Genomic DNA, 13,660 nt, shown 5'->3' with positions numbered 1-13,660 from the left:
AAGAAATGTTTTACCAAACTGTTGCAAGTGTATCTGATAGCCTTCTGGAAAAAAGAGAAACCATAACCCAGTTCTCTTTTTGGATTCTGTTCACCATTTGTCTTACGGTTAAATTTTAATAGGTATATATATATTTTTTGCCTTTTACTGCAAAGGTATATATTCACTATTCCTGTAGGATTTTTGAAGGTAAGCAAAGTGTTAAATGAGGTGTTGAAACTAAAAGAACACAGGCTTTTCAGTTTTCATTTAAAACCTACCCCATTGAAGCACAGACTCTTCTACATTTGCTACAACATAAAGGACAGGAACGAACTATTTCATTTGTCTGGCAATACTGGCTAGGAAGTTAGAGTTTTAAAGAAAAGGAAGTAATAGGCTTTCAGCTGAATTTTTACTGCTAGAGGATGGCCCAATAGAGTGCTTCCTCTTTCTTTTAAGCACAAAGACTTAGGATTTAATTGCATTATAAACCATTTCATCAACATATCCTTGAAATAACAAGCACCCACATGCTTTGTTCTCTTCTTACCATAATATGTCAGAGAGTCAGCTAAAATTAAAAGGAAAAAAAAGGGTTTTGAGATGAAGAGGCAACCAGCAAGTTAATATTCCTAGAGACACAGAAAGAGACAATCATAAATAGGATCAGGGCTTTCTCTCTTTTGTCCTTTTCTCATAGGGAGGAACTTGTTACAAAAATGAGATTGGTTCTTTTGTGGGATCTTCAACAGGCTTTAAAAGGATAAACGGAGCACTGGGTACTAATGTCGCCCTACCTCAATTTAAATCCAGTGTATTAGAGAGAAAATGGAAGAAAATCTAGATGGACAGGAGTTTGGAGTTGGACCTGACTTAGAAGGGAGAAATTGAGGCCTGCGTCTCTTTCTCATTCACCTCAAGAGCAATCTGGGACAAATGTACCATGTCCATTCCCTTCCTCCCTGACCCCCCAGAAGGAAGTCTCTTTGGAGGAATGTGTTCATTTATGTTGTTACCACAGCAGAAATAGATCTAGTTCTTCCTACAGGCTTTTAACTCCTAATATAAAATATGCTCCAAGAGTAGTGTCTTCTTCTTTTTCATGTTCAAAGTCTTATCTCTGTTTTTTGTGGATCTTCATTGTTTAGCTGGAAAAATACAGTGGTTAAACCTCAGGTTGTTCAGCAAGAAAGTTCAGTTGTCAGAGCTTCTTCCTGATCATGCCACCCGGCATCTGTGCACTTGAGTTCTGTTAATGACATCCTGGATTGTTGCACCCTTGGCTCCAGGCTTGGCCATGTAATGTGTAACATTGCTAAGATGCCCACGATTCCTTCAGGGGCAGGCTTTGACCCAATCACAATGAAAGGATTTAATGAGATTCTTCCTAGGCCTGCTGGGCTACAGACAGTAGTGATTTCCTGCAGGTCTTAGGTAAGCCTGGCTATGAGGCCAGATCTACTGGAGACCTTCTGACAACAGGAGGGGATGTTTGAGAATGGAGCCAACGCAGAGGCAACTGGGAAAGGATGAATAGAGGGAAACTGTATGCTGATGTCATGGTGTAAGTTATTTATTATGTTCCTTCTGGAGTTAGCCCCTGTCCAGCTCTTGGACATTTTAGTTATGGAAACTCATAAAGACCCTTTTTCTTTAAACTGGTTGTGTTTGGGTTTTCTGTCATTTGCCAAAGTATGAAGCCAAGTGATACAGGTGAATTCTAATCCCAGCTCCATCACTTTCTACTCGGTCACTTTGGACAAGTAACTTATCTTCTGTCAGTATTACTTCTATTACTAGAAAAAAGAGCACACTAAAATTACCCACTTGATAGGTTTTTTTTTTTTTTGAAGTTTAAGTGAGGTTGTGCTTGTCAAGTGCCTGCCTATAGTAAATGCTCAATAAATATTAACTATTGTTACATGCAAAAATTAAATTGTACCACAACTCTAATATCCAGGACCCCCCCAAAAAAATCCCCAAAGAACTTTAAAATTCGAGGGTCCTTCTTTTGCTAATATTACACAATTTCTTATAGTGCTGAAGGGTCATTCTATTTCAAATTTAATTCTTTCTTTCTCCTTATATTTGATGGAAAGAGTTAAATTCCCTAAGCCCAATAATTGCTACTTCCTAACTTATCAGCTCACCCCCATATGTGATAGTGACTTAATTGAGGTTTGTGGTAACAGAGAAATGTGTTAATAGAGAATATCTTGAGAGACATGAGATTTTCAAGATGATAGTATTAGAGGTTGACCAGTAAGGAAATGATGATAGCAAATATCAAAGTTCACTGATCATGGTACGTCCAGAAAAGGTGAATTTCAACCTTGGTCGTTCTCATATGACCTCAACTAATGAAGGAGAATCAAGTGGTAGAGGTGTTCTCTACTCAGAGTTCTCTCTTCCACCATCTTTTCTTTGACTCATCTTTCTCAGCTCTTACTTTATGCAGATGATTCCCAGGTGTATCTCCCTAAGCTTTACCAAATTCCCAGGTCCAGTCTGTCACATCTCCAAGTCGCCTCCAAATCTCTGCTGGCTCTTACCCACCTTTCTGTACAGGAAGCCAAGTGGCTCAGACTCTTGGACAATAATATAATCTTCACTTGTACTTTTACACAATTGTCAATCCTGTAGATCCTATCCCTTGCAACCATTGCTTTCTTTCAATTCTCTATGTCAGTGTTCTGGATTAGGTCCTTACTGCCTTTTTTTTTTTTTAAATTTTATTTATTTATGTGAGAGAGAGAGAGCACAAGTCAGGGGAGGGGCAGAGGAGGAGGGAGAAGCAGACTCTCCACCGAGCAGGACCCCAATTCAGGGCTGGATCCCAGGACCCTGGGATCATGACCTGAGCCAAAGGCAGACACTTAACCAACTGAGCCACCCAGGCACCCTGGTCCTCGTTGCTTCTTGCCCTAGATTTCTAACTAGCTTCCTTGTATCCTTACACTATCTAATTTATTGTTGTCCCTCCTTCCTTTTTTCCCTTTTTCCTTTATTTTTCTCTTTTCATGTTATTACTTTCACAGTTGTGTCTCCTAGAGAACAATATCCATCCCATTATCTCCCTTGCTAGGATCCACATTACCTTTGGAAGTAGCCCCCAGATTTTGGATCACATGGACCAAGTAAAATAAAAATATACTCGGGATCCCAAAACAGTGTTGCCAATTTTTATTTTGAAACAGCAATTGTATTTGATTCCAGATATAGGAAAGATACAATCCCATGTTAAAGGAAAGACCTTTGATTTGAGCGCACTTCGTTTCATAAAAAGAACCTTACAGATTGTATTTATTTTTCTCATTTCTCCCCAGTCTGGTGAAAGCTTAGATTTAAACCATCACTGGTCCATGGCCAGCTTTTAGAAATTACTGGCCTACAGAATAAAGTAAGAATTCTGAGCATAGTATTTGCAACCCAATCCTATAGGAAGCTTTGGTTTGTGTAGGCAAAATATGGTCTTCATTGTTTCACAATTGCATTTTGAAAATTCCCTCTTTCATGCCTTGCCCATACTCTTTTGTCTAAATTACAAGCTTCTTAATTATTGCCCACTCCCCTCAATTCTCAAGGCATCCTTACTGAGAACTGGCTCACATGCTATCTTTCTCCCCTTAGTGGTAATTCTTCCATTCATAATTAATCTCTCCTTTTGTTCTGTGCTCCATTACATTTGGAACTTTTTTACCTTTCATATTCCACTTGCTATGTGTTATAGTGTTATTACTTATGCACAGTTTTTTTCTATGGGCAGGAACTACGTCTTACATCCATTAATATGCTGCAGAGTAACTATCTGTGGAATTTGGGTAGAATCTGGGAATCTTATTTTTATAGGAAATGTAGTTTTTAGAAGATAGAAAAATAATATTGTTCATAGTGTCTCATTCAGTATCAGTGGTCTAATGATGGAAAATATTCCTCGGCCAAGGGAGCAAGATACTCAAGAAGCCAGCCATCTGATCCCAAAGAGCCAATAGAAAGGGGTGGGGAGAGGGAGAATGACCCTTCCAAAGGAAGGGCAAGTTTAGAATCCTGTGGTTATTTGTCTGGTTGGCACTGGATAATGTGAGCTGATGGTTGGTGAGAAAGTCCTAACAGGGAGGCAGGTGGCCAGGTTTACCTAAATTTAACTTGTAGACAAACATTCCTATGTAGTCCTGCTCGCTGATTAGGAGAAATGCCAAGGTAAGTGTAGAAGGCTGATAGAAAGACAAACAAAAGTCAAGCCATGTGCAATGAAATTAAAACAAACAAAGCACAACACCTTTTTCTGGCGATTCATTTGATCCCAACATATTTATTCCAAAGAGAAATGTGCTTTGTCTGTCTGATTGGGAAAGAATTAGCAGCTTAGAAGTGTGTGAATGATTTTCCTCCTCTAAATATGATATTTCTTGACTCTGCTCTGGTTCATAAGGAACACTGAAGTGGGACACAGAGGTAGGGAGAAAGAAAAAAAAAAATGTGTGAATCCAAAAGGAAATAAAATCAGAGTTAAGCCCATTTTCCCAATGACACACACACACAATGCTAGCTTTTCCAGTTGTCATTGCATTGGAAGTCTGGTGGACTAATAAGAAGGTCTGTCTATCCACCCATGTATCAACTACCTTTCATCTGTCTATTTAATTACATGCTTGGTAAATGACTTGTGCTTTCAGTCAACTTGCTATTCCTCACACTGAAATTCTATGAGATCGGGAAGCTGCCACTATATTCATCTGGACAAAATGTTTCTTGTGGAATACTCTAATTTGGCACCTGCTAATAGATATTGTGGCTGTCTGGAAGGTCCTAAATTTGTTGCATAGATGCTTAGAGATGTCTCTGCCTGACCAGCCTGCTACTGTATAAAGTGGAAAGAGTAGATTTGAGAAAATCCATAGCATTTATCTTGATTCACCATTGTGGGAGCAGAAGGCTGTGTAACAGTAACGTTTGCAGGCTATGGTTTCAAATACTGTGGCATGCTTCATTGTGCTGGTGAAAAATATCGACCATGAACATCGTAATGAGTTGAGTAGGATCTGAACCATGTCAGACAATTGAAATTCTAACAGAGTGCATGTTTTTACAGAGGCTGCAGAGCTTTGTTTCTAGATATCTTCCTTTTTATTGAATCAACAACTGTATACAACATACATACTTAGTCTTGTTTTTCCATATAAATCACTCAATGACTAGGCTTAATTAAAAAAGAAATACAAACTATGTTTCTAGAAAACGCCATGACTGATCATTTCTTACTTTGTTATTTGGAATTTGTATGCTAATCTCTAGGTGCATAAATATACATGTGCCTGGATTATAACATGTGATTAGATTAACACATTTTTTTCTCTCATAATAAGTGAAAACAGAGCATAGCCCAGGAAGAAAATTATCCACTAACACTATTGGCTGATGAAATCATCTAGAGTCTGATCTGAGCCATCTTCCCAATGACTCAGGCAAGGTGTCATTGTTTTGCTTGAATTTTTGCTTTAGTTCTCTGATACAGTCCCCTCTCAGGGGTCACCTCTCGTCATCCTGTTAGCTAAGACAATGAGAACAATGAAGAATTTCACTTCTTCAATCTATTTGTCCAGATGAGGTCTGCAATACACGTGATATTGCAGAGTTTTTTAAAGGGTGAAATTTGGGAGTTGAGAAGTTCCTATTTGTTAGCATTTTAATGAACTTGGAATAGTTTTCTTTTGGAAAGACACCAAGTTTCTGTTACTAAGGGCTGAATGTTTGTGTGTCTCCCCCACCCAACAAAGTCATATGTTGAAGCTCTACCCTCCAATGTGACTGTGTTTGGAGAGGGGACCTCTAAGGAAGTAATTTAGTTAAATGAGATCATAGTGGGGGGTGGGGGGGCTAGGGGGTGGGGTCCTGATCTGATAGGTTTAGATAAAATCAGTGTCTTTATAAGAAGAGACACTAGAACTCTCTCTCTTTCCCTCTGTGTGTGTGTGTGTGTGTGTGTGTAAATGCAGAACGAAGAGGTCATGTGAGCACACAGCAAGATGGCAACCACCTATAGGCCAAGAGAAAAGGCCAAGAAGAAAACCTACCTTGCTGGCACTTTGATTTTGGATTTCACAGCCTCCAGAGCTGTGAAAAATAAATTTCTGTTGTTTAAGCTTCTCAGTCTATGATATTCTGTTATGGTGCCCCAGGCAGACTAATATACCTGTAAACTTGCATGAAATGTAAGAAAATATGAAATTTAGGGACAAGAGTGGCTATGGCACATTTTCAGTGTGGCAATTAAGATCTCAGAAACTAGAGTCATTCAGAACACCTTACACATTTTCCTTGTTTTGTCACCTCACCACACTTTAGTTTCTTCATTTGCATAATTGGAACAGTAATGGATTCTACTTAATGAGATTGATCATATGCATAATAGAGTCAGGGCAGGCTTTAAGTGCTCAGTTAATATTAGCTATTATTACTATTATTATGGCATGAAAATAGACAAAACATTGTGTCAATTTCATGTACTGAAAATGAACAAATGTGTTTATTATCTTTTACAAACTAAAATCACAAAGGCTATACTCATAAAAGATGTGGTACAGTTCTGATTTAATAGTGCAAAAATGAAACCTAATTTTTCTTTTTGTTTTGGGATTGTATTGGTGGTAGAAATCCTTTATTTTTCTGAAAATTTTAAATAGCATACTAAAATAATTTTTTTTTCAGTATAGGTCCTATAGTGTGTTAAAAACTTAACGTATTCCTTATTCTGAAGAATAATTAACCTGTTTTGATAGCAGGATATTCACAAACTCATTGAATAACTTCTCGGAAGTGACACTGAAGTCACACAGTAGGTTTGTGAACCTTGAGTCATGTGGAGAACACCTGTATTCTAGTCAAAGGTATTGGAACATTGATGTTGCGTTAAAGAAAAATGGGCAGAACTGGGGAGGAAGGGTCACTCCAGCCAGTCTAGCCCCACTGGAAAGATAAATCTGCAGAGGTTCAGAATGTGGTACATAAACTATATGGCGACCAATCTAGACTTTTGAAGGAATGCAGCTAACAAACCTTCTGGGAATCTGTATTCCTGGAAATTCAGTTTCTTACTTCACAACTTGGCAAAATCCTATTTATTGTTAATAGAATTACGTGCAAAAGCCAGTAAAAGAGAAAAAAAAAAAAACAAAAACCCCAGAAAGCCCATCTTTTCCAGACTTGTGGAAGATTTGTGGTTGATGGTTAATCTAACACCACAAGAAACAGTTTTTGATATGGGTCAGGGGCAGGAGTCCCGCCTTGGAGTTGTGGAGTGTTTCCACACAATTTTGTTAGAGAATGCCCTTTCCGGAGAAACAAATTCATTAAGGAAAGACCAGACAAATAAAATGCTATCCTCGAGAACAGGCAATACTGCAGTAAATGGCGTTCCTTAAGTGAGGGTCGGCACAGCATGAAGACTAATGAATTACTTCATCTCTTTCACTCTGGAGACGTGTATTTTGATTAGTGTCTGGGGCTGTTTGCAAAGGGACTCACAGTTTATGGCTTCATCCCTTTCTGAGCTTTGTAAGAGGTAAGACACATTGGTCAGTATTTCTCACAAACCGAGTCTATCTCCTCCAATTATCTCAACTACAGTTGACACCAAGCAATTTAGAGGAGAAACTAATTTAACCCTCAAGCATTCTAAGGTGCTTTTTAAATGGCTTAATGTAGATCTCGGTATCACAATGATGGACAAAGTATTACCAGTGTCACCATGGGAACCAGAAGTATTTTACATAGTCCTAAAAGGATCTGACACATTTTTCAAAGGACAGACCCCACTGTTACCACCTGCTGCTAAGAGGTTTCAGTTCTTTGGTGTCTCTTATCTCTAGCAGTCCTTGATCTTCATATCTTAAGGTTTGTTTCACTGGTGAGAGAAAGAAAAGCCCTTTTCTATTCAATAGTTTCATTGTTTCTCCCAGCCTTACAAATGACAGTTGAGGTGACTGCCTCTCCCATTTGGTTTCTGGTATGGCTCTAGTTCATGACCCCTTTAATTCTAGCGGGCTAGCTAGAATGCTGCCAGGGAGCCCGGGGCACTTCGCATAGATCTGGCACTGCAGGGCAGATTCGCACTGGAAGCCAGAGTCCCATTGTCAACACAGACGCTCCCTTTATGCCGAACTCTGGGCGGCTGGGACTTGTACAACCACGGGTACCTTTCCCCCAACCTTGAGAGCAGCATCTTGAGGGCAGAAAGCAAAGGGCCTCTACTTCCTGGAGGCCGTGATGTAGGATTCCAAAATGTATGTTTCTTCTCCCCTATACGCCCCACCACCAAATGTGCAGGGTCAGCTGTGCTCTCCCGTGAATTCAAAGAATCTTGTTACAAAAAGCAAATATTTTTCTTAGGGTGAGTAAATAAACATAACAAATCTGAGCAAATACCAGTTCATAATTCCTTTGGCGCTAAATTCCATGTGCTCTAAAGCTCTTTCTTGAGTTCCGGTAGAGAGGTTTACATTTTTGTCTGGGCAATTTTTTTTTTTTTTTTTTGTATGTGAATTAAGGCAATAAAATTAACTAGACTGAGGTTGGATGAGGCTCACTAATTAGCCTACAGCCATTCTACAGCCTGATTTAGGCTGTTTTGACTAACACTGCTAATCTGCCTCATTTGGTGACCGGTGTGGGCAAACATCCCCCTGATGGGAACAGTGACTCTGAAGTCAGAATTATTCAGACTCTGTTGTCCAGTGACACCAGCCTCTCTCTTTTGTGTTGCCCAATCTTTGTTTTGAAAACTTCCAACCCTGAAGAAGTGTTGAAAGAATAGCACAGTGAACACTCACATACCCTTCATTTAAATTCACAAATGGTTAAACTTTCTAACATTTGTGTGCTCTTTACTTGTTATCATCTATCTATCTATCTATCTATCTATCTATCTATCTATCTATCTAATCTATATCTATCATCTATCTATCCATCTAAATATATATCTTTTCCAATTTCCTTTTTTTCTTGGAGCCATTTGAAAATAAAGTACAACCTCATGTTACTCCTCCTCTAAATATCTCAGGATTTGTCACCTAAGGATAAAGACATTTTCCCACATTATCACAATGCCATGTTCACTTCCAAGAATTTAAAAAGTGGTGTAATATACAATAACATCTAATATAGAGTACAGATTAAAAATTTTTAATTGTCTTTTAAATGTCCTTTATAGCTTTTTAAAAAATCCAATCAAGGTTCATGTATTACATTTAGTTGTGATATATTTTCAGCCTTCCTTCATTTGGAACCACTTAAAAAAAAAGATTTTATTTATTTATTTAGAGAGAGAACAGGGGGAGGAGGTGCAGAGGGAGAGGGAGAGAGAGAATCTCAAGCAGACCTCCCGCTGAACGCGGAGCCTGATGCAGGGCTTGATCCCAGGATCTTGAGATCATGACCTGAGCCTAAATCAAGAGTCGGATGCTCAACTAACTGAGCCACCCAGGTGCCCCCGGGGCTACTTTTTGTCTTTTATGACAGAAACATGTTGAAGAGTATAGTCCAGTTGTCTTTGACTAGCTTACAGTTCTGATTTTACTGATTATTTCCTCATGATTAGATTCTAGAAATTTTGACAATATGACATAGGTGGCATTGTATACTTGCCATTTCATCATCTCTGGAGGCACATGATACAAAACTTAATCACTTGGTTAAAGTAGTTTATGAAAGTTCTCTCTTTCACAAAGGTACCATTTCTCCTTTATAAATTAACTAACCTATGAGGTAATTCTTTGTCATCATATAAATAATATGAATATTCTGTTTTCCAGCAAACTTTCACCGAATGATTTTAGCATCAGTGGCTCCTTCCAGAATGGGCCCCCAGATAATGATAAGGATGGAAATATATATATATATTTAATGAAAAACTCATTTTTCTACTTACACGAGGGGATGAATAAATGAAGACTGAAAAGAAGAGAATACACTCCCTTACCTGCTTGCACTTATGACTTCTCCAGAATCACCTTCCATCCATTTCTCACTAGGCACCAAGTCTGTAAAAATTACATAGATTAACCAGATAAAGGGGCGATTTCATTAATATAAATTTATTTTATAATTTCAAATTTATAGCATTTATTTTTTATTAATCTTATTTGTGAGATCCATGAGACTGTTTTAATGAACATAATAACTTGATATTGGGGTCTCTGGATGCTATTTTCGGTCATGTCGGTTTCAACACCCAACTTACAGTTGAATTTTGTTTGGTTATCCAGGAAGAAAAAGATACTAATTTTGTAAAAGATAGCAGTTTATTGCGAAGTCTCAAGATGTTATTAATTAACCACTTTGGAAGCCTGAAAGGGATGTAAATGACAATTTTTATTTTGAGTTGCATGGAATAACAATATTTAAAAAATAGTTTGCATTCCTTATCAATAAATATGTTAGATTAGAAGTAATCTAAACCTAAAATGATGGTTAGAGCTAATTACAATTTAATGTTTTCAATATGTTATGAATTTGCTTGTTGTGGGAAAAGTAAGCAGATATACCTAAGTCTTGCTTGGCATGTAATTTAACGTAAACCACATGTGTTGCCATAAAAATATATAGTTTTTTTTTAAGATTTTATTTATTTATTTGAAAGAGTGAGTGAGAGAGAGAGAGACCACAAGCCAGGAGGAGAGGCAGAGGAAGAGGGAGAGGCAGACCCCTTGCTGAACAGGGAGCCCGACATGGGGCTCGAACCCAGAACCCTAAGATCATGACCTGAGCCGAATGCAGACACTTAACCTGCTGACCACCCAGGTGTCCCGAAAATATATAGTTTTTGTTTGAATGGACTGCTACAGGCCTGATTTTGAACAAGATTAGTATAGAAATAAACATTCTTGTTCAGTACCATATTCAAATGTATATGAAGAGAATACAGGTGAGCTTCACGTAAAAGTACTGGACCACATAGCACTGATGAAGGGGTTAAAGCTTTCTAAAGTGTTAAAGCCAGAGACCTCTATTCTTTCCCTAGCCTCTTCTCTTTCTATTGTCTTCTTGATTCAGCCCACCAGGCATAGTCCATCCTGTCTTAGGGCCTTTGCATCTGCTATTCCTCTGGCTCTCTCCCCACTTCCTTCACGTCTTTATTAAACCACGTCTTTTCAGACAGATGTACTCTAATCTTCTGATAGATTTTGTAGCCTCTGCTTAATTTTCCTGTTACTCCTATAAAATTTTCATTTTATATATTTTTCTTTCTTTCTTTCTTTTTTCTTTCTTTCTCTCTTTCTTTCTCTTTCTTTCTTTTCTTTCTTTCTTTCTTTCTTTCTTTCTTTCTTTCTTTCTTTCTTTCTTCCTTCCTTCCTTCCTTCCTTCCTTCCTTCCTTCCTTCCTTCTTTTCTTCCTTCCTTCCTTCCTTTCTTTTTCTTTTTTCCTTCCTTCCTACCACTACTGGAATATAAATTTAATGGAGGGCAGGGATTTTTGTCTGTTTCTGTATATTCCTGAATTCTGAGACCTGAGGACTGTTCTCAACATATAATATGCATTCTGTGAATATTTGTTAAATAAGTAAATACTATACTTTAAAATAAAGATATACATGTTTTATATATATATTAAAAAGGGAAATTCATATCAAATGTTTGTAAACTCTCTGAAAGGCTATGTAGAACTCTAGGGTTTTACAAGCCCAGTTTGAAACCAATTGCTCAAGACTTCCCCTTATTTCTAGAAATGGAGGGTTGTGTAGGAAGCCCTTATTTCTTCCCCTTATTTCTAGAAATGGAGGGTTATGTAGGAAGCCCAGGAGTGAGGGGGGAAAAAACAAACTTCGGGCATCCTTCCAAACTGTTTCTTTCAACAAAAGGTATCACAAAATATATCACCGCTACATATTAGTGTTCTCACCTAACTGCTTGATTCCATTCTAAATGTAAATAAAAATTTGAAAACCACCTTATTTCTCCCTCTACTACAACTTAAAGCTGCATCATTAAGAAATTAATAGAATAGTTCCCTTCCTAAGCTTTATATAGATTATTAGAACTGAAATGGCTTTTAGGCATCATCAAATACAAATACCTCATTTCCAGGTGAGCCAACAGGCCTCAAGAATCATCTAGTTGATGAGCAGAAACTAAGCAAGTTTAAAACCAGCTCTTCTGCAGCACAGTTGAGTTCTCTCTTCAATATGTACATGAAATGACATGCTCTGTTTTTATACAATATGGAGCCATTTACAAATAGAACAATAGCTCAATAACGCATCCTTTCATAAAAAGGGGTGGCTTAGAGAAAGGATCGCACTAAAAGGACACGCTCAGGAGTCCTCCTGTACCAAAAGGCCAGTCTTCTAGCCAGTCTGTTCAGATGAGGAGTCCAAGAACCCACTCAAACACTATTTTCATTACCATTGCATTCAGGTTCACATAAGAACTTGGCATTCTTTATTTTTTTATTTATTTATTTTTTTAAGATTTTTATTTATTTATTGAGAGAGAGAGAAAGAGAGAGAGCATGAGTAGGGAAGAGGGTCAGAAAGAGAAGCAGACTCCCTGCTGAGTAGGGAGCCCGATGTGGGACTCGATCCCAGGTCTCCAAGATCATGACCTGAGCCAAAGGCAGTCGCTTAACCAACTGAGCCACCCAGGCGCCCCCTAACTTGGCATTCTTTAAAAGAAAATTTTTGCCAAGGAAGAGAGAGAAGTACACAAAACTTGTAATAAGAATTGGACTTAAAAAGGAGAATATCATGCAATTTTCTTTTTGTTGCACCAACGAAAGCTATACTGACAAGATTGAATTAACACCATGCCAGCTGATAAGTTCTCCAATATCGTCCAATAAAATCTTTGTGCCATGGAAGAGAGCTTCAAAGCAGGTAAAAATGTGGGGGAGAGCTGAATATAATTATGTTTAAGTGCATTTTTGAAGATGAAATACTGTCTGGCTTCCAGAGTCTCATTAGTTTCATTTTTCAAAATATGTAGGAAAAGAAATATGACTGTGGTTTTTCATCAGTGGAAAATCACTATGAAATTGTATTGGGAAGAAAATCATTTTTTTTTTAAACAAACATTCAGATCCAGATAATTATTCAATGTTATAAAACCCATACTTAAATATCCAAATAATTTGTAGAAAACCTAAAATAAAAAACTTCAAATGAAGTATAAGTTTGTGAAGATGTGTCTTCTTCATACATTATTTTGCCACAAGCCTCTCTTGGGTGTGAAGGAAAGCCTCAGACTATGAGGGCAGTGGAAGGATGCAATTATATCCAGTTTTGTGGAGTACATACCTGCACTTGGTCTTTTTCTGTGTCATTAGCCAAGATCCTGTGAAGTAAAAATAAAAATGCATCTTTGCTCATGTACACTTAAGTAATTTTAATGTTTTCAAGTTCATTCATTTAAAATACTATTTTTATTTTACCCTTCTTTTTTCCCAATTATTTTCCTAGGAATTAAAAATGACACACTAGAATATACTAGGGATATGAGGAATGTAACAATATGGAAGAATATGGAGTAAACCAAATACATCCTTCTGGATCCTGCTTTCTGTCCAGCCCCACCCCTGTCTTCAAACCTCTTCATTTTCACTTCATGCTCAGAAGCAAATCTCTGTAATGGTTTTGTTTTTTCTTCCAGTGGTTGAGTTTTGAAATGGAAGGGAGCATGGAGAAATA

The 13,660-nt window shown here is 37.7% G+C and overlaps 1 long non-coding RNA gene across 1 annotated transcript in view; it reads right to left on the bottom strand.

Moving 5' to 3' along the window:
* LOC118017040 overlaps window positions 1–13,312 on the bottom strand; it is a 75,582-nt gene extending 62,270 nt beyond the window's left edge. Inside the window, exons 1-2 of the long non-coding RNA XR_004681035.1 lie at window positions 13,271–13,312; window positions 9,959–10,019 (exon numbers count right to left, since the gene is read on the bottom strand). This is a non-coding gene — a long non-coding RNA (uncharacterized LOC118017040). The remainder of the gene's footprint in view (window positions 1–9,958; window positions 10,020–13,270) is intronic.
* Between the last annotated feature and the right edge of the window lie 348 nt (window positions 13,313–13,660).

This window comes from Mirounga leonina, unplaced genomic scaffold, assembly GCF_011800145.1.
Source record: "Mirounga leonina isolate KUSES-001 unplaced genomic scaffold, KU_Mleo_1.0 Mir_168, whole genome shotgun sequence".
Lineage (NCBI taxonomy): Eukaryota > Metazoa > Chordata > Mammalia > Carnivora > Phocidae > Mirounga > Mirounga leonina.
Note: the sequence above shows the minus strand (reverse complement) of the source record. Positions and strands in the feature narration are given on the sequence as shown.